The sequence below is a fragment of the Astatotilapia calliptera genome, chromosome 14 (genome assembly GCF_964374335.1).
Source record: "Astatotilapia calliptera chromosome 14, fAstCal68.1, whole genome shotgun sequence".
Taxonomy (NCBI): Eukaryota; Metazoa; Chordata; class Actinopteri; order Cichliformes; family Cichlidae; genus Astatotilapia; species Astatotilapia calliptera.
The window spans coordinates 31,103,242-31,128,401 of NC_137435.1; the positions used below are offsets into that span (position 1 = coordinate 31,103,242).

At 40.9% G+C, this 25,160-nt stretch overlaps 1 long non-coding RNA gene across 1 annotated transcript; it reads right to left on the minus strand.

The window, feature by feature from the left end:
• Nucleotides 1-11,506: 11,506 nt before the first annotated feature.
• Nucleotides 11,507-16,540, minus strand: LOC145419944 (uncharacterized). Its single transcript, XR_013901200.1, has 3 exons — nt 16,477-16,540; nt 11,760-11,889; nt 11,507-11,673 (listed from the first exon to the last, which is right to left on the minus strand). It is a non-coding gene; the product is annotated as an uncharacterized LOC145419944 (long non-coding RNA).
• Nucleotides 16,541-25,160: the final 8,620 nt, after the last annotated feature.

Here is a 25,160-nt window from a genome sequence, read left to right on the forward strand (position 1 = left end):
TGAACCATTTTCACAAACATAACATGAACCCATTAGAAGTATGTATGAGTGCCTTTTTGACGAAGACACCATGTTGCCCTGCCATGTTGAATACAGTGGGTAACACTGACATCACACCAGTTTACTGTTGAAAAAAACAGCTGTGCTTACTGTCTGAAAAGTTCAGGATATCCTCAACAACTCAGTATTGCTGTCATTGGACGGAAGTGAACTTCACTGACTCATCGACTCGTATTGGACTCTTTCCACAAAGAACTGCAGCTTGTTTGTCCAACAGCAGCCACCAGATTCCGTATTTGAATTTGGAGGGGTATGAAAACAATCCAGTTAAGTGCAATCTGCAGTTAACATAGAAAGCCAAGTTTGGCTCATGGCTATGCTACTCTGAGAACACCTGATCTCATCTGGATTTGTCAACTTACCAGGTAGAGGCCTGGATTGGACTGGATGGCAGATCACCTGGTATTGTCAGGTGCTTTTCTATTGGAGAAAACCACTGCTCTTAATTTGTGGACAAATCAGGAGGTCAGTCACCTCCTCTACTGGTGCATGGGCCCTCGGTCTTTCTTTGGCCAAGTCTTCTATTAAAGTACCAGCCATTGTGGTTGTGTGTCTTCACCAATGTGTATAATTTTGGAAGCTTCCAGAAGAGTTAAGTGTTATTCTCTTAAGAACTGTGGTTATTGTCAGTACTGAGACCCTTCCTTTTAGTAGGTTTGGAATAGAGTATATTCTGACAGGTTAGCATTTTTGGGTGAGAGAAAAGCCAAGATTTGAATTAATAAATGGCCAGTTTATGATGATGTTCTCAGCCTGAGCACAGCCAAATTATCTCATCTAAGCCAGTACCCTCGTTAGTACGTGAAAGTGATCTTTCCTGCAGAAAAGCTGTGCTCCTCATGAGTCCCACGGTCATTACTTGCTCAGTTCTTCCATGAGATAACAAGAGTCCTTAAACCAAGGAACAAAGTAAACTTTTCACAAAGTACCTACAGCAGGGAAGCTGCATGGATGCACACCTGCACTGTGCCATGAAATACCTCCAATTCTCACCCCGGATCTTTTCTGAGAATACCAGGAATATGAAACTTCATGAGGCACAACAGGTGCACCAAAACAACTTGCTTCACTGTGTTTTTAGCACAGTGAGGGGGAGTTAGCACGCTAAAGCCCAACACTGAAATCAACTGAACTGCACAGCAGTAAGAATAAATAACCAGAACAAATACAAAGAAATGTGTTTTGTTAAACAAAAGGGGTTTTCTGTTTTGGGTTTTTTTTGTTATTCTTTATAAGCTGTATTGACTGTCATGGTTGTTATTATTCCATTTATTCCATTGTTCCGTTCCATTATGCTCCAGCAGATGGTGAGCTGAAAATTAACAATAAATCACATGATAATATAAATGAGAGTGACTGTAGGGGTCCATTGGTAGTGTATCCTGAATTTGTGATCCATTTGCTAACCTGTGGTAATTTTTTGTGATTTTTATTTTTTTTTATCTGCTAACATAATTACATCAGGGATCAAAGCACTCCGTGTTTAATTATTTCTACTGTATTTTCTCATGAATCATTGTTGATCACTTGATTTGATGGCGCCGGTGAGGTCGGCTGCCGTCACGACTGCTCCGACCACTTTTTCTTTGTCTTGGTTTTTTAAGTTAGTTTTCAGCGTTTCTAAATCGGCAAAATCACCACCATTGGGTACATTAGGTATGACAGTGACACTCTTGTTTCTATTGGTTTACAATGTACTCACAATTCGAAGTTTTTAACTCCGGATCCGAGCTGGCCGAGTGAGATCTTGAGGGAGAACAAAGGGAAGCGGCGGTGGCCTAGAGGGAAGCGAGCCGGCGTCAGGAACAGGCTGAGAGCTCGTGAACACCGCACACCTCTGCCTAGCATCCTGCTCGCCAACGTCCAGTCACTGGAGAACAAGCTTGACGACCTCAGGGCCAGGGTAAAGTTCCAGAGAGACATTCGGGACTGCAATCTCCTCTGCTTCACCGAGACATGGCTGAACCCAGCGGTGCCGGACCACGCCATCCAGCCGGCCGAGTTCTTCTCGGTTCACCGCATGGACAGGACACGGGACTCGGGGAAGTCAAGGGGAGGCGGCGTGTGTTTAATGGTGAACAACAACTGGTGCAACAGTGCGAATGTTGTTCCTCTCACACGCTCCTGCACACCAAATCTGGAACTACTGTCCATCATGTGTCGTCCTTTTTATCTACCTCGGGAATTTACATCGGTCATTATAAGTGCCGTTTATATTCCACCACAAGCGGACACGGTCACCGCCTTATGCGAGCTGCATGAGGCACTCACACAGCACCAGACACAACACCGGGACGCTGCGCTTATTGTGACGGGGGACTTTAATAGCGCCAACCTCAAACGCGCAGCGCCGAACTTTTATCAACACATCTCCTGCCCCACCAGAGGTGAAAGGACACTGGACCACTGCTACACTACGGTCAAGGACGGCTACAAGGCACAATCCTGCCCTCCTTTTGGCAAATCTGATCACGCCGCCATCTTCCTCATCCCAAAATACAAACAAAGGCTGAAACAGGAAGTTCCGGTTCAGAGGAAGGTCGCGCGCTGGACGGATCAATCGGTGGCCGCGTTACAGGACGCACTCGATGACGCAGACTGGGGCATGTTCAGAAACAGCTCCGATGATGATGTCAACGTGTTTACGGAAGCGGTTGTGGGATTCATCGGGAAACTAGCGGATGATACCGTGGAGACAAAGACTATCACAACGTTTCCCAACCAGAAGCCGTGGGTGGATAAAACCATCCGCGACGCTCTGAGATCCCGCACCGCTGCCTACAACACGGGACTCATGACGGGGGACATGGACCCGTACAAAGCCGCGTCATATAACGTGCGGAGGGCGGTGAAAGAGGCGAAGCAGCGCTACGGGAGGAAACTAGAGTCACAACTCCAACAGAGTGACTCTAGGAGCCTGTGGCGGGGACTAAGGACAATAACGGACTATAAAGCACCAACAACCGGTATGACGAACGCGGCCGTGACTCTGGCAGACGAGCTGAACACTTTCTATGCTCGCTTCGAGGCTGCAGCTAAGGTCTCCAACAATGCTAGTGTTAGCGGCGCTAACGGCTGCAGACAGGAAGATACTGCCAGCACCGGAAACGTGCTCGTCATCTCCGAGCATGAAGTAAGGAGAGCCTTCAAGAGAGTGAACACCAGGAAAGCAGCAGGACCAGACGGCATCCCAGGTCGTATCCTAAGAGACTGCGCATACCAGCTAGCTCCTGTGTTCACTGAGATATTCAACATCTCTCTATCTCAGTCGGTGATCCCCACATGCTTCAAAGAGTCCATCATTGTTCCTGTCCCGAAGAAACCCCACCCTGCTTCTCTCAATGACTATCGCCCTGTAGCCCTCACCTCAGTAGTGATGAAGTGCTTTGAACGCCTGGTCAGAGACTTCATCATTTCTTCACTACCAGACACACTGGACCCACTACAGTTCGCTTACCGTCCAAATCGTTCCACAGACGATGCCATCTCTCATCTCCTCCACACATCACTCACTCACTTGGACACTAGAAGGGGGAATTATGTTAAAATGCTCTTCATAGACTACAGCTCTGCATTTAACACCATAATTCCCTCCACACTCACCACCAAGCTGGAGCATCTGGGACTCAGCTCATCTATGTGTCTGTGGATCTCCAACTTCCTAACTGGCAGACCACAGGCAGTAAGGATGGGCGGACATGTCTCAGCCTCCACCACTCTCAGCACTGGAGCCCCCCAGGGGTGTGTTCTGAGCCCCCTGCTGTATTCTTTGTACACATATGACTGTGTGGCCACTACCAGCTCCACCACCATCATCAAGTTTGCTGACGACACCGTCGTGGTGGGCCTGATCTCTGATAACAACGAGACGGCCTACCTGAAGGAGATTAGGAATCTGGAGAACTGGTGCCAGAGGAACAACCTCCTTCTAAACGTCAGTAAGACAAAGGAGCTGATAGTGGACTTCAGCACTAAGCAGGAGAGGAACTACCAGACCCCTGTCATCAACGAGTTCCCAGTGGAGAGAGTGGACAGCTTCAAATACCTCGGAGTTCACATCACGCAGGACCTGTCATGGTCCTGTCACATCAACACCGTGGTGAAAAAGGCCCGTCAGCGTCTCTACCACCTCAGACGCTTGAGAGACTTCCAACTGCCCTCCAAGGTGCTCAGGAACTTTTACTCCTGCACCATAGAGAGCATCCTGACGGGAAACATCTTAACCTGGTTCGGGAACAGCACCATGCAGGACAGACGAGCTCTACAGAGGGTTGTGCGGTCAGCTGAGCGCACCAATCTACAGCAGGCGGTGCTGGACCAAGGCCAGGAAGATCGTGAAGGACTTCAGCCATCCCAACAACAGACTGTTCTCTCTGTTGAGGTCAGGAAAGTGATTCCGCTCCCTGAAGACCAACACAGAGAGACTGAGGAGGAGCTTCTTCCCGCAGGCGATACGGTCTCTCAATCACACCACCACACAGTACTGACCCACACATACAGTTCTTACACACACTGGACATTCTGGACATTGTTTTCACTTCATTACTTAAATCACGCTGCTGTTATTGTGTATATGCTGCTGTTATTGTGTATATATTTATTTATATTTCTTCATACATTCTTATATAGTTCTATATTGTGTATTTTGTTGTACAGTTATTTTATTTTCAACTTTAATTTATATATTTTATCTTATTCTCCCAGTTAAATTTACCCTTCATTCTAATTTGTGTTGTACAGTTATTTCATTTTTAACCTTAATTTATATTTTATTCCTTCCTAGTTAAATTTACCCTTTTTAATTTTTCATATTTATTTCCTATCTTATTCATAGCCTTTTCCTTTTTTGTTTTCTTTAGGTCCCGAGCAGTTGTCCAAGCATTTCACTACATATCGTACTGTGTATGACTGTGTACGTGACAAATAAAATTTGAATTTGAATTTGAATTTGTTCTTCCAGAAAGTTGAACAATTACACCAGCAGTTGAAAACAAAGTCTGTCTATTTTACTTAACTATTTATACTTCCTTTCTTCTCCTCCTGTGAATAAGGATCACAGCTGCTGGTACTCTTAAAATGAAAGCTATATAAATAAAGGAAAATAAAACAACATAAATGGGTAAAAAAAAACTTTGAGAATGAGAGGTAAATAATAAATGTATATTCATGTTAAAAAGAAAGTAAGAAAGTACAACCTCTGTCAAAAACAAAGCAAAAAGATTCTAAGCTATATAATTGATTTTCATGCTTCAGTGCAACGATTTGGTGGATAATGAATTTTTTATTCACATTCAGTTTGTTTATTATATGATTAGTTTGATAAAGTAGTTTATTCAAGTGTTTTGTTTGTTTTTGTCAGCGAATGTGTTGCAGACAGTGTTAGCGGTGTGTTGTTTCATACACATCTCAGTGATTTATGCGCACTGTCAGTGTTGCATGTTGATGAACTATGGATTGATGCCACCTGTGTCTGTTAGAGATTGGGTCCCAGTGGTGTTTTAAGGATGGCTGCACCCACATGTGTATAAGAAATGCTGAGGAAAGTCTTCTGCTGAAATACATCAGCGTTTTTTTTTCTTACTGCCTTGTAATCTTAAGTACTTTACACATGTAATGGTGAGTACTGAAGCTGTTGTTCAAAGGTGTAAATATCGAGTACATCCCAATGATTTAATAGCTCGCAGAACCTCTTTTAGCTACTGTATAAGAATTTATTTTACTTATATATTAATCACATTATTTTATTGTATAATGCCTTGGTGCCACTGGATTTTAACATGTCTCACACTCATACTGTAAGACAAATGGTGGGGGTCTAGTAAGGAAGTTGGGGGGAAGCAGACAACTCCACAGGAAGAATCTTTTGTCTCTTTGAGGACTCTGGGAGGTAGCAAGGGAGTGTGAACCTTAAGGTGTGAAAGAGCTGTGTACTGCCTTTTGTTCCTGGAGAAGGTATTTAACTGAGAGCCATTTTGGACTCTGCTGACCGTCTGCCCCGCGATCATGCAGGCTCTCCACAAGCCTGTTTTGTCTGTTCTTTTTGTTTTGATTAAAGAATGTTAGCTACCGCTCACCTGCAGGCTTTATTTAAATGGAAAACTTCCACAACAGCTACGATAACTGGAAGTAACTTAATGTAGTCTTTGTTTGTATGTCTGTATCAGTTGCCTGATATATGCTTATATATATATATCTATATATATCTATATATATATATATATATATATATATATATATATATATATATATATATATATATATATATATATATATATATGTAGCCTTATTTGATAAATAGCTTCTGACACTGATTAACAGTAGTTATTATTTTAAATAATTATATAACATTGTTTTTGTTTATAATTTGTTCATCTTCCCTTATTTTTTACCCTCTCGCACACCTTGAGTCTTCACATAATGAAGATGACTTCTAATTGCAACACTTTCAGAATACAGTTGGTGATTCATAGAATGACATTTGTTTTTGTATCACAATTTTCCTAAGTCGGTCTAAGTCACTGGAGATTTACAGGATGGATGAACCTTTCTGGTCACTAAGGCATAGCAGCTTATTCAACAGTTTTTCAAGCTTTTATATAATTGTAAAAGTTATAATAAATCACCGTGATTCATCTGGGATATAGCCAATAGACCTTTCATCTTAACCATGACAAATGCAGTGTCTGTTTGGCTTTTCCTTCACCTCCAACAGAACGATGCCTTCCCTGAGCCTTGTTTTGCTAAAGGTTTGCTTTTAAAATAGATGCTTTTCCCACTCATGCCAGTTCATTGCTCTTGTGGTGTCATTGGCTTTCTCTCTGCAGTACTGTGGCTTGTTCATGAACACACCTACCCACTGACCAAGTTCTTCCTGTAGATCATATCGCCTTTTGTTGCTGTCATACATTTCAAACTTGGATTAATTACTAAATGACCTTCTAGCTGGTGTTGCTTAGGACCTTTAGCCTGTTTGTTTTTTTTCATGCATCCGGACACATCAAACCAAGAGGTAGAGTGAAGACAACTGCTGGAGTTTGTAGCATCTAGTTCTCATTCTGGGGTGTGTAATATTGCTGTTTTGTCAAAGATGCTGGCATTCAATGTGATTTGGCTCTCAGCGAAGGCGGTCACACTTTTCTCCTCTCCCGCCCTTATCTTCCCTGCTTAGCCTCTTATGTCCTTGTCTTGTGTTTTTACTTACTTTTCCCTGAACACTCTCTCACAATCTGTTCTCTAAAACCTAAAAGAGGAATTATGGATTTGATCAACTGGTCTCTGAATGCAATTGACACCCCTTCTCAACGAGAAGTCTGGGCTCGGGTGAGCCTGACTGCTGAAGAAATCTACCTATTCAGAACCATGATAACAGGGTTCTTGCTGATCGGAGCTGGCTTGGCCCTGGCTTATCGAAGAATTAAGGAAGCGGAACCGGCAGTTCAAACCCCCACAAGGCTGCCCGCTGGGATTGAAAGGATGGGATGAGGCGTGAGTTTTCAAAATGGGCTCATTGAGTGCAGCACGGAGAAGATCTTGGAGAACGCACGGCTGCCGTGAATACTCAGAACAAGGCCTCTGAGTGAAAAACTGGATTACATCTGGAGGGGCTAGCTCGAATAACACCTTTAAGCACAAATTGGATCAAATCTTGGGAAGTGCACTGCGGTCGTGAGTTCTCAGAACCTACTCTTTCAGCAGAAAGAATGACAACATCACGGAACGTAAGTTTGGATAACATCATAGAAAGCTCACGGCTCTCCAACGGGAGATTGAGAGACCAGTGTTGGACTGTTAGAACAGCTTTGAAATTCATATGAGTTGTTCGTACTAAAGTAAAAAGCACCATCACTTCATGCAGAGACCCCTTCAGCGCCAGCTGCGGTCTCAAGGCTGGAGCTGAACAAAACACCCTGATAACGACTGTGTTTAGACTGTTCCCCCCATTCCATGCAAGGCCACCTGGTTTGGCTGGAAGACTGTTTACTTAGCCTGGTGGGGCGAAGGACACTGTCTCAGCTGAACTCTGGACACACACACACACATACACTGATATGCACACACTGATCCCCCCTCCCTTTCCAAACGCCTTCGATGCTTGTGCCCTACCGGGGAAGATGGCAGTCGACTGGACCAGCGCAGACATGCTGCCGGCTCTCTCTTACCCTTTACCCGCCCCTGTTGCTTGTCTTGTGTTTCTATGGTGTATTGATAGTCATGTGCTTTTTGTGCTGAGGTGTTTTTTCTGTTATCAAACTGTTCTCCCACTAGGAGCTCAGTCTGAGTGGAGTTTTTTTTTCTCCTCCTCTTACCTCATGTTATGTATTTTCGTTGTTTTTTTCCTATCAGCCTACCTTTCTGACATGTCTCCCCAATGTGATGTTTGTGTAAAGTTGGTCAGAAGGTTCCTTTGTAAGTGCGCATGCGCCATTAGCGTGCTGCCTGCTGTAACCCTAATTTCCTTCGGGATTAATAAAGTATTCTGATTCTGATTCTGATTTGCAGAAATTTCACAATGATTCCTTCACGCACTGGCTGTGACAATAGTGCTGTACTGAATGGAAGAGCACATGGTTCCGAGAAGGTTGATAAGACATTTTAAGAGGTGGTGTTAGTGTATAAACCAGAATCACAACAGGTAGACCACAGTCCATGTACCTGTTTTGCTTTACTTTCATTCAGTTTCTTGATAGGATCACTTTAATCAAAATAAATGTGTTATTTCATTCAAAATGATTTATATTTCCCCTCGTTTCCTGCCCTTGTGTCCACATGCTAGGGCACCCAAGTTCTTATGGTCATTTCTTAACAATTGTCTGAAGGCTCTTTAAAAGGTGCAAACTCCCGTAGCCTGAAATGGCATCCAGAACAAACACACACGGCTCAGAAACCTAATATATGTGGTCAGGATCTTATGGTATGTTTTTGTGTTCTGCACATTCAGCGGTTGGCGGTTACGCATGGACTTCAGGTTTATATGCTGGAATAGTGTGTTATCATGCAGCATGAAGTTATGATCAGTATTATTATTAATTAATCACATACATCAACAATAACATCTAATACAGCTTCATGTCAAAATCATATTACCTCTCACTGATAATGAGAACCATATCTCTGAAATCTGCTCTGACACTGTTTAATTTTTTCTTAGTAGACAACTCGCTTCTGTATCAGGTCTGCTTGTTTTTTGTAACGCTTAATATCAGCCTCATGCTAATTTGCTCCACTTAGTAAATCAGGACCATGTAGACATAGAAACACAGATTATAAATGATTGCATCTTTAAGAATTCTGCAGCGAGAAATGGGAAAAAGCAACTAAAGCTAGTGTTGTTCCATTTTTAAAAACAATTGTTTTCTTTTGTTTTTATTGTAATAGTTGTGTGTCCTTGTCTTGCACAGCCTGACTGCACCTCAGGGAGTCAAAATTCCAACTTCAGTATCGGTGAAAAGGGAGACTATAAAGGTGTAAAGCGTATATTCTGAAGATTTCTATTAAAAGGATGGAAAACCAGACTGAAAACCAAAATATTATGTGCAGTTCTTGACAGCAGAACTGAGTGTCAACCCTGAAAATGTCAACCTTGTTTTCAGGAGAATCACCGTTGAAGTGATGAATGTGCTCTATGCTCACTTTAACTTCTTGACATTTGACTCTTTCGGATTGGAAAGGTTTATGGATGAATCATTTCTGAGAAAACAATCTTTCCATCTTCAAACATATTGTACTTATTGAGCACTAATGAATTTATTTGATTTTGCATTGGGATAAATTGGGATAAATACTGACAGATACGTGCGGAGTAGTATTTTTTTCTATGCTTTGTTTATTGTAGAAATATACATATGAAAAAGATCTTTAATGGAAGATGAAAGAAGCCTCTGAATCAAAAATTTGTTATTGATGATGACCAAGCAAATGCATAGCTTTGCATCCCATGCCTGAGAAAACCGGGTTATGGTTTCCTACATGAGAACTGAAGTCCATTTGAGCACTGTGTATATTGTTATTTTTGGGGGAAAAATAATAATAATGATACCAGTCTATTTTATACATCGGCGATCATGGCTCAAGAATTGGGAGTTCACCTTGTAATCGGAAGGTTGCTTGTTCGAGCCCCGGCTTGGACAGTCTCGGTCGTTGTGTCCTTGGGCAAGACACTTCACCCGTTGCCTATTGGTGGTGGTCAGAGGGCCCGGTGGCGCCAGTGTCCGGCAGCCTCGCCTCTGTCAATGCGCCCCAGGGCGGCTGTGGCTACAATGTAGCTTGCCATCACCAGTGTGTGAATGGGTGGATGACTGAATGTGTAAAGCGCTTTGGGGTCCTTAGGGACTAGCGCTATACAAATACAGGCCATTTACCATTTGTGTTTTGATTCTAAGTCCTTTTGTCTGAGATGTTTGTAGAGCCCACACTTTCATCTTCAGCTAAAGTTTAAACAGCAACAGTTATGCAATTTTTTATAGCACCTACTCTGTGAGGGACAGTTTGAAAAATGACTGCCATTTACAGATGCTCTATTCCTGATTCAGCGGATATTGATGTTTTCATCTTGAATAGAGCTAACGAATGTCTGGTAAGAACTAATTGAAAAAGAGACAAAAAATATGATGTGCCCTTTTAAAGTAAAACTAATTCTAGTGTTTCATTTTAGGGCTTTGAAAGGGGATAAAATGCTACTACATAATTTACCCCAGTGCTTACATTGAAAAGGGATTATTCAGCTAAAGACGTTAAGAATTGATGTAACTAATCTGCTTTTGATGAGTTTTTTTCCCCAAAAGAATGATCATTTTTTAAAGTCCTTACCCACCTCTAATCTAAAATTAAATCCTGTGTAGCGTACCGTCCTGCGCTCTGGAGCAACTGTTTGTCTCTGCTCAGCTACAAAGAGGAGAAAGTGTCTCGATAAGCAGCCTCTTACAGTAAAGCCTCACAGACACACAAATTTACAAATTACTCTTGGATCTTTTTTTTTCAGTCCACTTAAACTAGTGTTGTTGTAGTATTGTTGTTAGAATTAATGTCTCTACTTAAACTGTATCATACAGTGAAATGTTTACAGTGTGTGGTTGGTGGACCCTAAAATGAAGTGAGGTTCAATTATTATTTATCCTATTAAATTATTTATTTATTTATTGTAAGTGTAAATGTACCTGTGCTTCAGCACCTAATCAAAAGCCACTCATACAAATAGCCATTAATCATGAAACCCCGTTTTCTTAAGACTAAAAGAAGACTAAGATCTGAATGTCTGAATGATTAGCACATAATAAACTTGCTTCATAGGACATCAAATTTCAGCATCCAGGCTTGTGTGGCTTCCTGATGTCCGGATGACATCAAGTCAAACACATGAATCTCTACAACAGATTCACTTGTTTTCTCATTGTCTTTGTAGAGCTGAATATTTTTTAACCGTATATACCGTAGATTAAAATATGGGGAATGAGGACCCAGTGTAATTTATTTACAGTGAAAGCTGTAAACACAATAAATCCCCGCTGCTCCCTTGACTCCCGTGTGTGTGCTCCCCTCCGACGTCTGTGCTCGTGCTCCCCGCTGTCATGTTTCCGCACACCCCGTGCGTGCTGCCTTTCTGGTCCACTCTTCCACCTGCAGGAAAACCACAGAAACAGCCGTCAACACTGACCCCCGCGAGCATACACAAACTGTACTCTTATACACTGCCACACACTAACTTGGGATGACAACGCAATGATCCCACGCCGGCGGGAGCTCCAACACTCTCCCAAGTAGCTCCCCCGCAGAGGCCACACCCATCAGGTCTGCAGGTGGCTGTGCTCCATCCTCCAGCCACACACCCACATCCTGTCCATACATATAATGAGTGGAACACAACGATAATAATAATAATAACAGTCAAAACTGCTCACGGACCCCCGAGTCCTCCAGAGCTGGGTCCGTGACAAATATTTCCTGATTCAAATGTTTTCAGGAGCTTCACTGATTTTTTAAGATACATGTTTGCTGCTTTATAAAGAAATCCCTCTGTAAAGCTATAACATCTCCCTAATCTTCAATGGTTGAAGAAAATAAGAACAACCCTAGGTTTCTCTTCAACACTGTGGCCCTGTTGAGCCAACCATTCCTTTAATGTTAACTAGTAATGACTTCATGAATTGAATTGTCCCAAGTTAAGCAATAATATCATAAATGTTCTCAGAACATTTAACATCCAAACATTTCTGAATGTAATCGGCTGTATTTGTATAGTGCTTTACTTAGTCCTTAAGGACCCCAAAGCGCTTTACACTACATTCAGTCATCCACCCATTCACACACACATTCACACACTGGTGATGGCAGCTACATTGTAGCCACAGCCGCCCTGGGGCGCACTGACAGAGGTGAGGCTGCCGGACACTGGCGCCACCGGACCCTCTGACCACCACCAGTAGGCAACGGGTGAAGTGTCTTGCCATGTAGACTTCACCAATAGCAAAGATCGCAGTAGAAGTAACATTTTTTATTTGTTTCACAACATTATTGCCAACATTCTGGATATATAATCGTAACAAAAGAATCAGAGCCTGTAAGAACAGAGACTGTACTTACAGTCAATTACTGTAATTGAAAACCAATCTGATCCTTTAGATCAGATTGGTTTTCAATGGAAAACCAGTTTAGATATACAGTTTAGATATCCAAAAGCGTTGTTGAAATCTAACAGCGTTTAAAAATCATTGTGAGAAAACAAATTCTATTTATGCATCCAGATAGATTATTTTGTGATGACATATGACATTTTTTTTTCTTTTTCTGGCAACAGCTCACTTATTTCAGCAAGACAATGCAACATTCCATTCAGCAAATAATCCAAAACCAAGGCTCCATCTTTGCATTTTCTCCAGAGCAATTTCTGAAAATTAATTGAATGGCAACTCTCTCGCTCTGTCTCTCTCTCCACGGCTCTCCTTCCCCCTCTTTATACCACTAGCTTTATATAAGCTGTCTGTCTTCAAACTGACACTTATTTGGCTGCAAAAAGATTCCCCGTTCCACCCACCTCTTTATCTTTCTCACTTACAGAATCAGCCACTCACCCGGTTGATTCATAGTCAGCATGAGTGACAGGCCAAAGTTACACAATAAAAAATGTTTTCCACCCAGACGTCTGCTTGAATGTGAAAAAAAAAGGGATCTAATGGTTTATCCTCTACACAACCACCTTTTTCTTTGAAATGCTGGACATACATTATGATTATTGGCAGCAAGATGTCACTTTCATGCAGTATCAATATCACATAAGAATCATTCTTTCATTTAAACTGTTAAGTGTACATAATACATCCTGTGAATGTTCGTGGCTTAAAATGCCAACATACAGTAATCCTTCCTGACATCATTTTGGAATAAGCTGCTCATTAAACTGTGTCTGTCAGCAAATTCACACCGGCAGCTTTATTAGCGTAGTCATATAGACTTAAGACAGATTGAAACACTGACCATTACACAGTGTATTCCCCAACATAGATGAGCTATACCTACAGAGAGTGATTTCTTTGTCTTCACTTTAAATTAATGAGCTGTTTGTAGTCACTTTTATATTTCACATTTCTTTATAGAAACAGAAGAGATGAAAAAAGACACGTGCATACTTTCATAGTTCAAATTTTGGTGTTTTGTCTTGCCCTCTGCTGTGGATTTTAAAAATGAAAATGTGAGAAATATCAGGTTACATTTTAATTTTATTGTGTTTTTTCAAGGATATCCAATTTAGACTGCAGTGAAAGGAAGTCAATCGAAGCGATGACAGTTGCAGTGCTGTTGTCGTGCTAGAAGAGAAGATTTTGAGTAACAGACGTATCTGAACAGACCTGAAGCAGCTGTCAGTCAAATCAGCACAACAGCAGTCACTACCTGTCATGACTGTTGTTCTAGTTTGGACAGCTGCTTTAATAAATTGACATGTTTCCGGTCCACATTACAATAAATGATTAAAAATACCTTTTTAGACTAGTGTGCTGCTTCCAAGGTAAAGTCTCCACTGTACCTTAACTTGTGAAAAGTGGGTTTTGAGTTCAAATACTAATATCAGTCTGAACTGATGTTCTTACGGTTGGTTTTAACAACCTGAGTATGTATAATTGACTAAATGGTTAGACCTGAAATGTAATCTTAAATTCTACAAAGTTAGAAAAGTTAAAGGAACTTACCTACTTAATCTTAATTTAAGTTCATGTAAATAAAAAAAGAAAAGAAAAGGAAGAACTGCATGCAACAGATTTCCTTTTTTTTGTAATCGCTCAAGTGTTCTATTTATTTTACAGTGTAAAATGATTTTTAAAAATTAAAGGATTATGTGGTCAGTGGGTGGTAGTCTGGTGACTCTATAACAATATAGTATGGAAGTAAAAACATATCATAAAAGCAAAAAAACAAAACAAATGTGCATCCATATTAATATTTCATGCTACATTCGGTAAGTCAAGAGGCTGGTGGATTTGTCTGTGTCCTGCAGGTAGCAGTCATTATCCAAAGCTGTATGAATTAGAACTTCCAGATGGGTGCTTCTTCATTTGACTCCTTTTGTGGAGTCAGAGTGATGAGCATGTGCCAAAAACTGACTGGGATGAGCGGGGGTAGCAGCCAGTGTCATTAAAGCCAGCTGGCATCCACCATTGTTCAGCCACCCTTTCTTTTCTAAAGGACTTTTTGTCTGCAAATGCAAAACATTCATCCTACACACCATCCACTAGTATGTTCCCATCTATTTAATGATGACCACCCCCAAAGAAAGGAAGAAACCCATCCACAAAACCCTTTGTGGATGAGGTTTGTCTTGTGGATTTAAAAACATTTATACACTGCACATTCACTAATATATAAATGTATAATCACAATAATTCTGGAAGAATTGTGTTATACTGAATCTAAATTTGTCCTGTATGTACAGCAATTGGTCAGTTGGTTCACAACACAAAACATACACTACTTATCAGCATGTTTTCTTGAACATTTATTTCTTTATAAGTATACATTAGAAAAATTGTGACTCCAAACTTTTAGTGAAGCTGTCCTGGTGAGCGCAATTTTTGTGAAATACCCACTTATACACACACACACACACACATATATATATATATATATATGTATAAACAGAAGAAAAATTTCCCCCCTCGCCCCTGCGGGCGGTCTATCCTTCAAGCTCGGGTCCTCTACCAGAGGCCTGGGAGCTTGAGGGTCCTGCGCAGTATCTTAGCTGTTCCCAGGACTGCGCTCTTCTGGACAGAGATCTCCGATGTTGTTCCTGGGATCTGCTGGAGCCACTCGCCTAGCTTGGGAGCCCCCTCACCTAGTTCTCCGATTACCACTGGGACCACCATTACCTTCACCCTCCACATCTTCTCGAGCTCTTCTCTGAGCCCTTGGTATTTCTTGAGCTTCTCGTGTTCCTTTTTCCTAAAGTTGCTGTCATTCGGAACCGCTATATCGATCATTATGGCCGTCTTCTCCTGTTTGTCTACCACAACTATGTCCAGTTGATTAACCATCACCATTTTGTTCTTTATGTTCTTGACTTATTGACTTGTATTTATTCTTCAACGTTACTCATCATTTTAAAACTCTTAAAGCGCTGCTTTCACGTCCCTGCATACGTTTCCTGTTGCCTTATCTGATCATCAACATCCTGTACACAAAACTGTCGCTGCTGCAAGTTCCTTAACTCTGATCTAAAGTCACCTTTCACAAGAAAATCATTATAAGCGCCTATTCTACTAAAGGATCCAAGAGAAAACAACCACTTTAATCAATTAAGTTTAAGCATATAAGCAATTACTCATGCATAAATTTCATCATAGCTAAACGCTGCCTTGAAACAACTCCTGTGTGTTAACACTAACTTCATTTTAAACCTCACATTTCCTATGTTATAACCTGTTTTTGGTATAGCCTTTTTACTTCATTTTGCTCCTTTTGATGTAACAATACCTTCTAATTCTAGTTTATCAGACTTAACCAAAATATATGCTTTCCTTCCTTTGGTCCTTCTTTAAAGCAAGAAACTCCTATCCAGTTCCTCTTTTCTGTCACTTATTACAGGGCCAGCTCAAGTTCAGTTAAATGCTAAATGAATTTGAGGCCTTTTGCCTGGAATCAATACTGTCATGTGTGTTTATGGACATATACAGTATATGTCTGTAAGCATGTGCAATCCTTCAATAACTCATATCATCCTCACAGTAGATTGGCCAATCATAGCGCTAGCCAAAGGCTCGTGACCCTCAAGAGACGAATTGAGCCACAACTCCTTTAAGGCACAAAATGCAATATGTATAAAAATCATTTCTACGTATAAGCTCTCCCCTTTATCCTAAAATAAATCTATGTACTATCTGTATGTGTAAGCCTACATTATAACCACTTCTTCTAGAAATCAAAAAGAAATCAAACCTTTTCTGCTATGCTTCCTCCCCTGAAAGCCTCAGTCACACACACACACACAGGAAGCTTCTTCGTCACCACTCACTCCAGCTAATTTGCATACTGAGTCATATCTCAATAAGTTGCCGTAACAAGAGAAACATATGTCTGTGAAGGTTCTCAGTCATCCAGGTCATCGTAGTCAAAGAAGCTTGCAAAGAAAAGCGTCTGGACTTCTTTAAGTTACTTGAAGACGTTTCACCTCTCATCCAAGAAGCTTCTTCAGTTCTAAGGTCAAATGGTGGAGAGTCCCAGATATAAACCTAGTGGGAGTAACCCCCCACAGAGGGACAAAAGGACCCCCTGATGATCCTCTAATCGCCTGAGCCAAGGTGTGAAACTGGGTGTGGGTCCCAATCAGCCAGAGTTTCGGGTGAGTTCATTGTGAAACCTGGCCCCACCTTATCATGCGAATTCCTGAGGTCAGATGGCCAAGGATGTGAGTGGGCGTTAAGGCGCCTGGGAAGGGATCTCAAAACTGGATTATAGATGGCAGAGAGTTGGTGTCGTAAACCCCCGCCTCTGTTCAAAGATGGTCGCTCACAGTGGACATAGATGGCTTCTTTCACTCCTCTTTCAAACCATCTGTAAGAGAAACATATGTTTAAACATTACCAACTTATTAAATTATTTTATTTCTTTCTATGGTGATCACTGGTTAAGTCACGCTTTTAAAACTACTTTAATCACTTCTTTGTTTTTTCCATAACTCACTCCCTTTGTCATATAGCTTCTTTGAGTTATTCCTCAACTTCAAACTCATATGTATTTTATTAAACATTCACACCATTCTGTCACTCATACAAATAGCAAGCTGATCTTCATTGCGTATGTTTGTGTTCTTAGCCAGGTTTAATCAATGTCTATGCATTAATCTCCACGAGCTTGTCCTTTTAAGGTTAATGCATTTTCTGCTTGTGTATGTGAATTTGCATATGTTGCTTTTGCAGTGTTTCAGACTCCTCCACAATTCTCCACTTAAGTTTCAGTTTTCTCTTTCCCAAATTTGCTAACCCAAATTTTAAGTTCCCACCTTATTAACAACATTCCTGGTCCTCAAACATAGGTCGGAGTTTGCTTGTGAGGTTCAGGGACACATGGCGCTGTGAACAATTCAACCAGAAACTTGCCTTGACATATCCAGTCATGTTAACCTATAGGTTTCTTCCGACCGCTGCATGTGGAGAATTGATCCAGGTCTGTTTCGCCCCTGAAGAAACACAACTGAGACATTTTCATTATTATCATAAGTACTTAAACTACCCGTTTCCCTCTCTCTGGTCAGAAATACCAACTTATGTTATGTGTATAAGTGTAAGCATGTCTTCATTGCGTTTTTCTATGTATTCTTGCTAATGTTCAGTAAGTGTAAGCTGCTTTCTTCATTGCCTCTGTATGTTATAATCAGGTTTAATTCATGCATCTTTTCACTGATTTCTTAATTCAAAACTATCTCACGTCTGATTCTTTCCAAAAATAATTTCCCATGTAACAATTTGTGTATGTGTGTTTTCTATTCATTAATGTAATTGTCAGTTATTTTCTCTCTTTATTTTAACTTCTTTTTGTTTACCTCTTTGTTTGTCACGTGGACATCCCTAAACCATCCTGAGTTCAGGCTTCAATTTCAACCCAATTATACCCTCTATTCTCGCAGTCGAACTCGTCTGGGCTTCACCTCTCACTGGTCCCTGTCCCTCTCTTCACAGTGTCCTGTGTGGCCTTCAAATCTCCAACAAACACAGTCTGTTTCTTCTCTGTTTCTTCTCCGTATTTTCCTTTTAGATTAAGTCCCAGCCTGGCAAAATATCACATTCAGTGCCTTTAAACAGTTATGTCACACTGTTCTTACCAGCCTGCCCTTCGCCGTGCATCTTTTCATCACGTGGTTTCTTCTTCTCTGTTGATCCTTTCAGTCGTCTCTTTCAAGATTACTCCAAGCATGGCAAATATGAAACTCAATGTCCAGTGCTTTTCCACAGTTCTTTATCCCACTGTCCTACTGCCCAGTCTGTAATTCACAGTACATGTTGCATCACGTGCTATTCTTACATGCTGCTGCTGGTGTCGTCAGTGTGGTTTCAGTTGCACTGTCTTTTGCCTGCTGTTAATTCTTCAAGTCCATGATGTTCTGTTGGTCTTCATCAGGAGATTAACTGTCCTTTGAGCTTCTTCTCAGGATCGGGACAAGTGGGAGGTCAAGCTGTAAAATTTTAAGCCAAAATCTGGCCTATTTTCCTCCCAATTATGTTAATCTATGGTTTTGCCGCTGTACTCAAAATTCCAGGTTGAGAAAAGTCCACCTTTATTTATCTGTAACCAGTGGCGTGTCCAGCGTGTCCCCAACCAGACTGGCCACCCCAGGTGCCACCCCAAAGGCAAAACAATAAAATTCAATCAAATATCAAATGTCCGATTATGTTTTCACGGGGAAGCTCAGATATCCGAGTGTAAGTGAATGCAGCATCAGCTTCTGCGCTATGCGCATCACGTTAGCAAAGGTAGGAGAGTCAAGCACGAAAGACAGCACTGCAGGAAACAATTTTTCGGTGAAAGAAAATGAGGACAGAATAAATGTCCCGGTAAGTAATATTAAGTTTGTTGAGTTTAGTAAACTTCGGTGAAATTAGAATACCAAGGAAAAAATAACACTTAAAGAATTATTGCAGCCCTCGAATATTTCAGACAGTATGCTACTGAGGGCAGCTAACATAAGAGTTATGAGTTATAAGATATAATCTAAGTCGTAACATTGCTGTATGGAACTGCAGATTTGGTTGCAGGTTAACATAGCTGGACTGGCCATCGGGCATACCGGGCATATGCCCGGCGACTTATTTTTTATTTATTTTTGTAAGGGCATGAACAATGAGAGGTGGTGGATTGGCCAGATGCAGGTCGATGTGTAAAAATAACTCAGTTGTTTGGTGGTGGCTATGGCGGGGCTTCCACAGAGGCCAGCAGGTGGATGAGGGAAGGGGAGGCAGGAGGAGAGCCCCGAGGCGGCCACCAGTCCGAGTGTCAGGTGAACTGAACTTCAGGTAAGAAGTTATGACCTGCAGTCTATCTGGGTCAGATATGAACCAAGTTTAGGTGGAGTTTATTTTCGTTGTGCTGACTTTTTACCCTCAGTTGCAATAACTCATACTGCGTTCTATCCAGCTTGACGGAGTTTATATACAGCTGGGTGGGTGCTATGATGTTACTGATAGTGAACTTTATTTTATTCATAAGGTTAGTAGAGTTGCCAACGGCTCCTTAAAAAAATGGAATGGTCCCTCAATCAGAGAAAATATTACACGTTTCGTATTGAGCTGAGAAGAGACGCAGTTTGTCCCGGACTTTCGCTATGATGAAAAAAAGACACAAAGCTGGAGTTATTCTGTCGTTACGCTGCACAGCTGCCTCTTCTTCTCTCATTCTCTCCCCCTGCCTCTCCTGTTGCTACTTCAATCATGAAACTGATCAATAATCAGCTGATCAGCTTTTCTCTCTTGTTTATTTATCGCCCACTTTGTGCCAGAAACAGGAAACTAGCGGATGTCGCGCTAAACAACAGCAGCACGTTTAAGCTTGATCAGCTGTTGTTAGAATTTATTTAATATTAATTTCTAGTATCAGCTGATGTTTGCTGGAGCCACAGCTGTAAAGCTGCTGGTCATGATATCGGTTTGGATGTGTGATGAGAGGGAAACATGAGGATGAAACCAGGAGATGTCCTTACTGAATCATCAGAGCTGAACAGGTGATAGAGAAACAGGTTTACCTTTTAGGTGACATGAATGAGTTGAAGGGAAGCTATGAACTGTTTCTGAGAGACAAATAACACCTGGATCCTTTTTCTACGTAGCTGACAGCTGGTAACTGTGCAGGGGCGGGTCTAGGAAAGTTTTGCCAGGGGGGCCAGGTAGGGCATTAACAGGGAAAGGTGGGGCACAAAGAAATACTTTTCATACATATACCAACAAGACAGTGTACATCACTGTCACAACAGCATTTGTTTTCATTCAAAGGCTTTATGGCTTTAATACCTGGTGGGCCGGTCTGTAGTCAAAATGCCCGATTTTCTGTCCCAGTCCAGCCCTGCAGGTTAATACTGGCAGTGTCACCATGCCAGCTGACTGGATTTCATCATCAGCCAGTGTTGTTCTTTATCAATATTACCAAAGTTTACCATAAGGCAGCATAGAAAGTATTTACTTGCGTTCACGTTTTATTCAAATGTTAGTCTTTTCAGTTGTTTCCCCACTTTTTTCCTGTTTCAAAATCAAACACCAGTTTGTGAGAAGATTATCTTCTTTTTTTAATAGGCAGATAAAGTTTTACATTGGAACTGGCTAATTTGTCAATTTTTTGTTACAAATGTTCGTATTTTAATATTCAAAAATGTTTTTGCCCAAAACATATGTGCACTACATGTCAGTAAAAATACTATGCAAATATTGCTGTCCTTGAATGCTGAGTAAACATTGACAAAGCACTGATTGTATCTCTTGTACTTTATCAACGCAGTATCTAAAAACTTTGCACCGTAGTGGTCCAACCGTATTAAATCCTTCAGCGGTCCAACCGCATTCAATCATTTAAATCCTCAGTACTGTCATGAGATTTTCATCAAAATCAAAACAGACATTTACCGGCAACTTTTACTGAATAGACATTTAATTTCATCATCCAATTCAGCACACTTCGGATAAAATCAACAGGCCTGTGCCTACCTCTTTTATAAAGGCGCCTATCCACTGAGTTTGGTTGCTGGGTCTCACGCCTGTCTGTCTGACCACCACGGACCACCGAATTTCACCGTCTACACCTCCAACTCTCTCCCTCCTCAACCACCGGACGAAGCCCCCAAATGTTAAGGTTCAAATATTGAGGAAGGAGAGTAAAAACAACCATGGTCCAACAAGAGCTTGGTCAAACAATTGATTTTAATGAAATCCGTTCGCAGACAGGGCTGATCTTCGATTACTCAAAGCATAAACAGATTTTTTATATCATCAGGGTTTGAATTTAATGACGCCCCCTCATGCGTCATCAGATACAATATATGCATACGTCAATTCAAAACCACAATGACTTTTAACACAGTTTGAAAAGGAACATTGTCTCTATCTTCATGGCAGGTGTTTCCTGTCAACCTTTCACCAGAACAGAGGCTCATCCTTACATGTAATCCTCAGAATAACCTGCCCTTAGACTCTGCTTTCGGTTTCAGTTCTGCAAAAGGAACACTCTGCAAACCTGCAATTTCCTGTCAGCCTGTGGCTTTAGTCTTTCTGAAAGACACACACTGTTTAAACATCTGAATGCAATATCAATACTGTAGATTATATTATTAATCTGGACAATAGCAGTAAAATAATTTCCCTGATCTCCACACCATCTGTATCTGGAAGTCCCACAGGATCTTAGCTCGGTCATTCTCCACCACCCTAGGGGGCGTCTCCCATTTTGACCTCAGAACTTCCAGGTTATACTCGACTCAGATGTTTCTGTATGCCGGCCGCTTGGTTATGGCTTTCATCTTGCACTCTGCTGTTATGAGCTGGATTGTCAAACAACTCAGTTTCCTTTTTTCTTCTATTTTAAACCCAGTAGTAGCACTGCAGTGGTATTGGAAATAAAAATTGAGAATAGTCAACCAGGTGAAACGGTTGAGGTGTCTGTGTATGATTCTGCTTCTAAAGAAATGTTTTTTGGGCATGGGGCAGTTTTATCTCCTGAGTAGCTTAGAAAAGTTTAAGGCTTCCCCTAAAATAGTTTGAAGTGGTATCAGGGAGGGAGGTAAAACATGGTTGGATGGATGGATGGATGGATGATGGATGGATGGATTAGAAGTGTTTGATTTTGACACATAAAGTTTTCACTGTGCGGCAACATCAGCTAACACTTTTATCATTTCTGATGTGTCTTTGGATTTGATCTCAAATTCAGATATATTTCTGAAAGCAGGGAGAGAGATACAAAGACTAAGGTGGAAGCCTGATGTGTGTTGATGATATCTACACTTATTCATGGAGCAGTTCCTTGAATCAGCTGTTGTGAGTAGAGCGCCTCTGCTTAGTGTTTGATTTTGGTTTCTCATCTTCCTTCTCCTGGCTTGTGTGCATATCAAAGCTCTCAGGTAGAGCCCTGCCTGCTCCTCCACACTTTGCCTCTGATCTGTGTATTAGTGGAGACTGAACTTGTTTACTTAAAACTTATCTCTGTAGTTATTTCTGGAAAATAATACGTAAGTGATGCAGTCTAGTGAAAGCAGCAGAGATTCATCACATTTTATTAATAAAAATAACGAACACTGATGTCAGGCCAGTTCTATGATGCAAAATGTCAGCTAAACTAACCAGAAGGCCTCTGTGATGCACTGGCCAGCTCCACAGTGTTGAAAGGCCTGGAAACAAAAGACAAATATAGTGGGTCATCACAGAAAAACAAAAGAAAAAGTCATTATATTTACAATCATCATAATTTATTTAACTACTTTTGAGTTTCTGGAAAAGTGGGACTGTGTAAAAACAACTGTAATTCTTAAACAGTTAATACAGTCCTGTTGTCAAAGACTTCACAACAGCTGCATCTTAATTTTGTTGGTTTAAAAGCAAGTTTGGTGGTGTAAATAGACAATATTACCAAATTTGTGTCATTACCTATCTATTATGGACCTGACTGTATGAATCTCCCAAACCACATTTGCGGGGCAGATCCAGATTCTCCAACACATGAAAAAGAAGATTAGCATCAGAATATGTGCACCCTGTTATGATAAATAATCTTTTACATTAGTAACACTAAACTTTCATCTTGGCTTGAATACGAGTTGTTCAGAACACAGTCAAATTATGATATAGAGCTGACGTAGAGCTCAAAATGTAAATATATTTTACTAACCCGGCGTGATATTTTTTCCACCGCTCTCTCATGTCAACGTGATAAGATCTGATTTGACATCATGCAGCTAATCTATTGCAGGGAAGACTTCTCCCCCCGCTGTCATCAGGCGCTTACTCGTAGGTATCTGTCAAATAGAGTTCTCTCTCCAACGATGTACAGTCTTGAATTTGGATTTGTGTGTGTGTGCCACTACTCAGAGGTGTGGACTCGAGTCACATGACTTGGACTCGAGTCAGACTCGAGTCATTAATTTTATGACTTTAGACTTGACTTGAAAAAATGTTCTAAGACTTGTGACTTGACTTGGACTTTTACACCAATGACTTGGGACTTGAATTGGACTTGAACCGGTTTACTTGAAAAGACTTGATATTTTACCCCAAATATAAAATTTAACATGCATATTATATAGAGATTGAAAATGTGACGTCATTCACGGGTAGAACCGCAAAGGATTCTGGGAACTCGTGGCAAGCGGTACTAGCGCACGCAGGCTTTCAATTAAAATCAGTTACACAGCGATAAAAAGAAACACAAAAATGTCAAGAAGCCGTTGTATTATTAACTGCAATAGCCGGTCGCATGACAGCCACGGGAAGCCGACGGGTAAAGAGATCGGTTGTTATCGGATTACGTCATTGAAGAGAAATTGTTCGAGCCATGTTTCCGAAGTAACAAAGACGCGACGGATGGCCTGGATTGCAGCCATTCAAAGACCAAATATAACGTCCCAGAACACTCCAGCTCACAGGTTAGTCTGCTCCAAGCATTTACACGAAGGTCAGTGTTTTTTAGTAGTTAATACGTCATTTTCATAACATAATTGGTGATATAGGTTACAAGCAAGTCTGGCGCTGAACAGAAATTGTTGCGCTATGCTCCTTTATTTATTGTGCATAAATAGTGAATTGTCCTGACACAATATTGCGTTTCGCTTCTGTTATTATGGTACATTGACAAAAACATATACTTTTATTCACAGGATAAAACAGGTTTTTTGTATCACTAATTGCCCAGTACGATTACAGCATACAATATTATTGTCACTGCTACATTTCTGTGATGCTACCAGAAATTATTTCCACTGCTAATTAATTACCGTTGAGCTCAAAGGTCCTATTAATAAACGGTTAACGAATGTGTATTTATGAAGACGATTTGTGAGACTGGTAAACTTATGATATGTACGATGGTCTTTCGTTCTACACGGTGCATTTCAAGGTCCTGTACCCATCCGGCGGTAAACTGTACCTGGGCTTGTTGCAGTGACCTGAAGTTACTAAACTTCATGAGTGTATGCACTCACTCCAAGAACCGTATGATTATAAATATGCATATAAATATGCTAAGATGAGATAGCTGACTTCATCTAACTAGCAAATGTTGTCCAGGCTACGTTGGTGATACAGTTTTTTTTTATGTGTATGATATTTTTGTCCTGCGATTTTAAAGCTGGTCCTACAACCACATCCAAGAATAACATGCAGCTTATCTCAGAACTGTTGGTGAAAATTATTCTTGGAGCTAGGTTTAATTGAGCTGCATTTTAAAGAGGTGCAATTTCACAATTTGTGTATATTTTCTAAGTTCACTATTTTGTCATGTGTTGAGAAAAACACAGATTTAAGATTACATGTTCTAATATTTACATTTAGCATAACTGCAACATTATTTTTTCGTTTGTTTTTTTTAAAGACTCGAAAGGACTTGAAATTCAAAGTTTCAGACTTGTGACTTGACTCGGACTTTTACACCAGTGA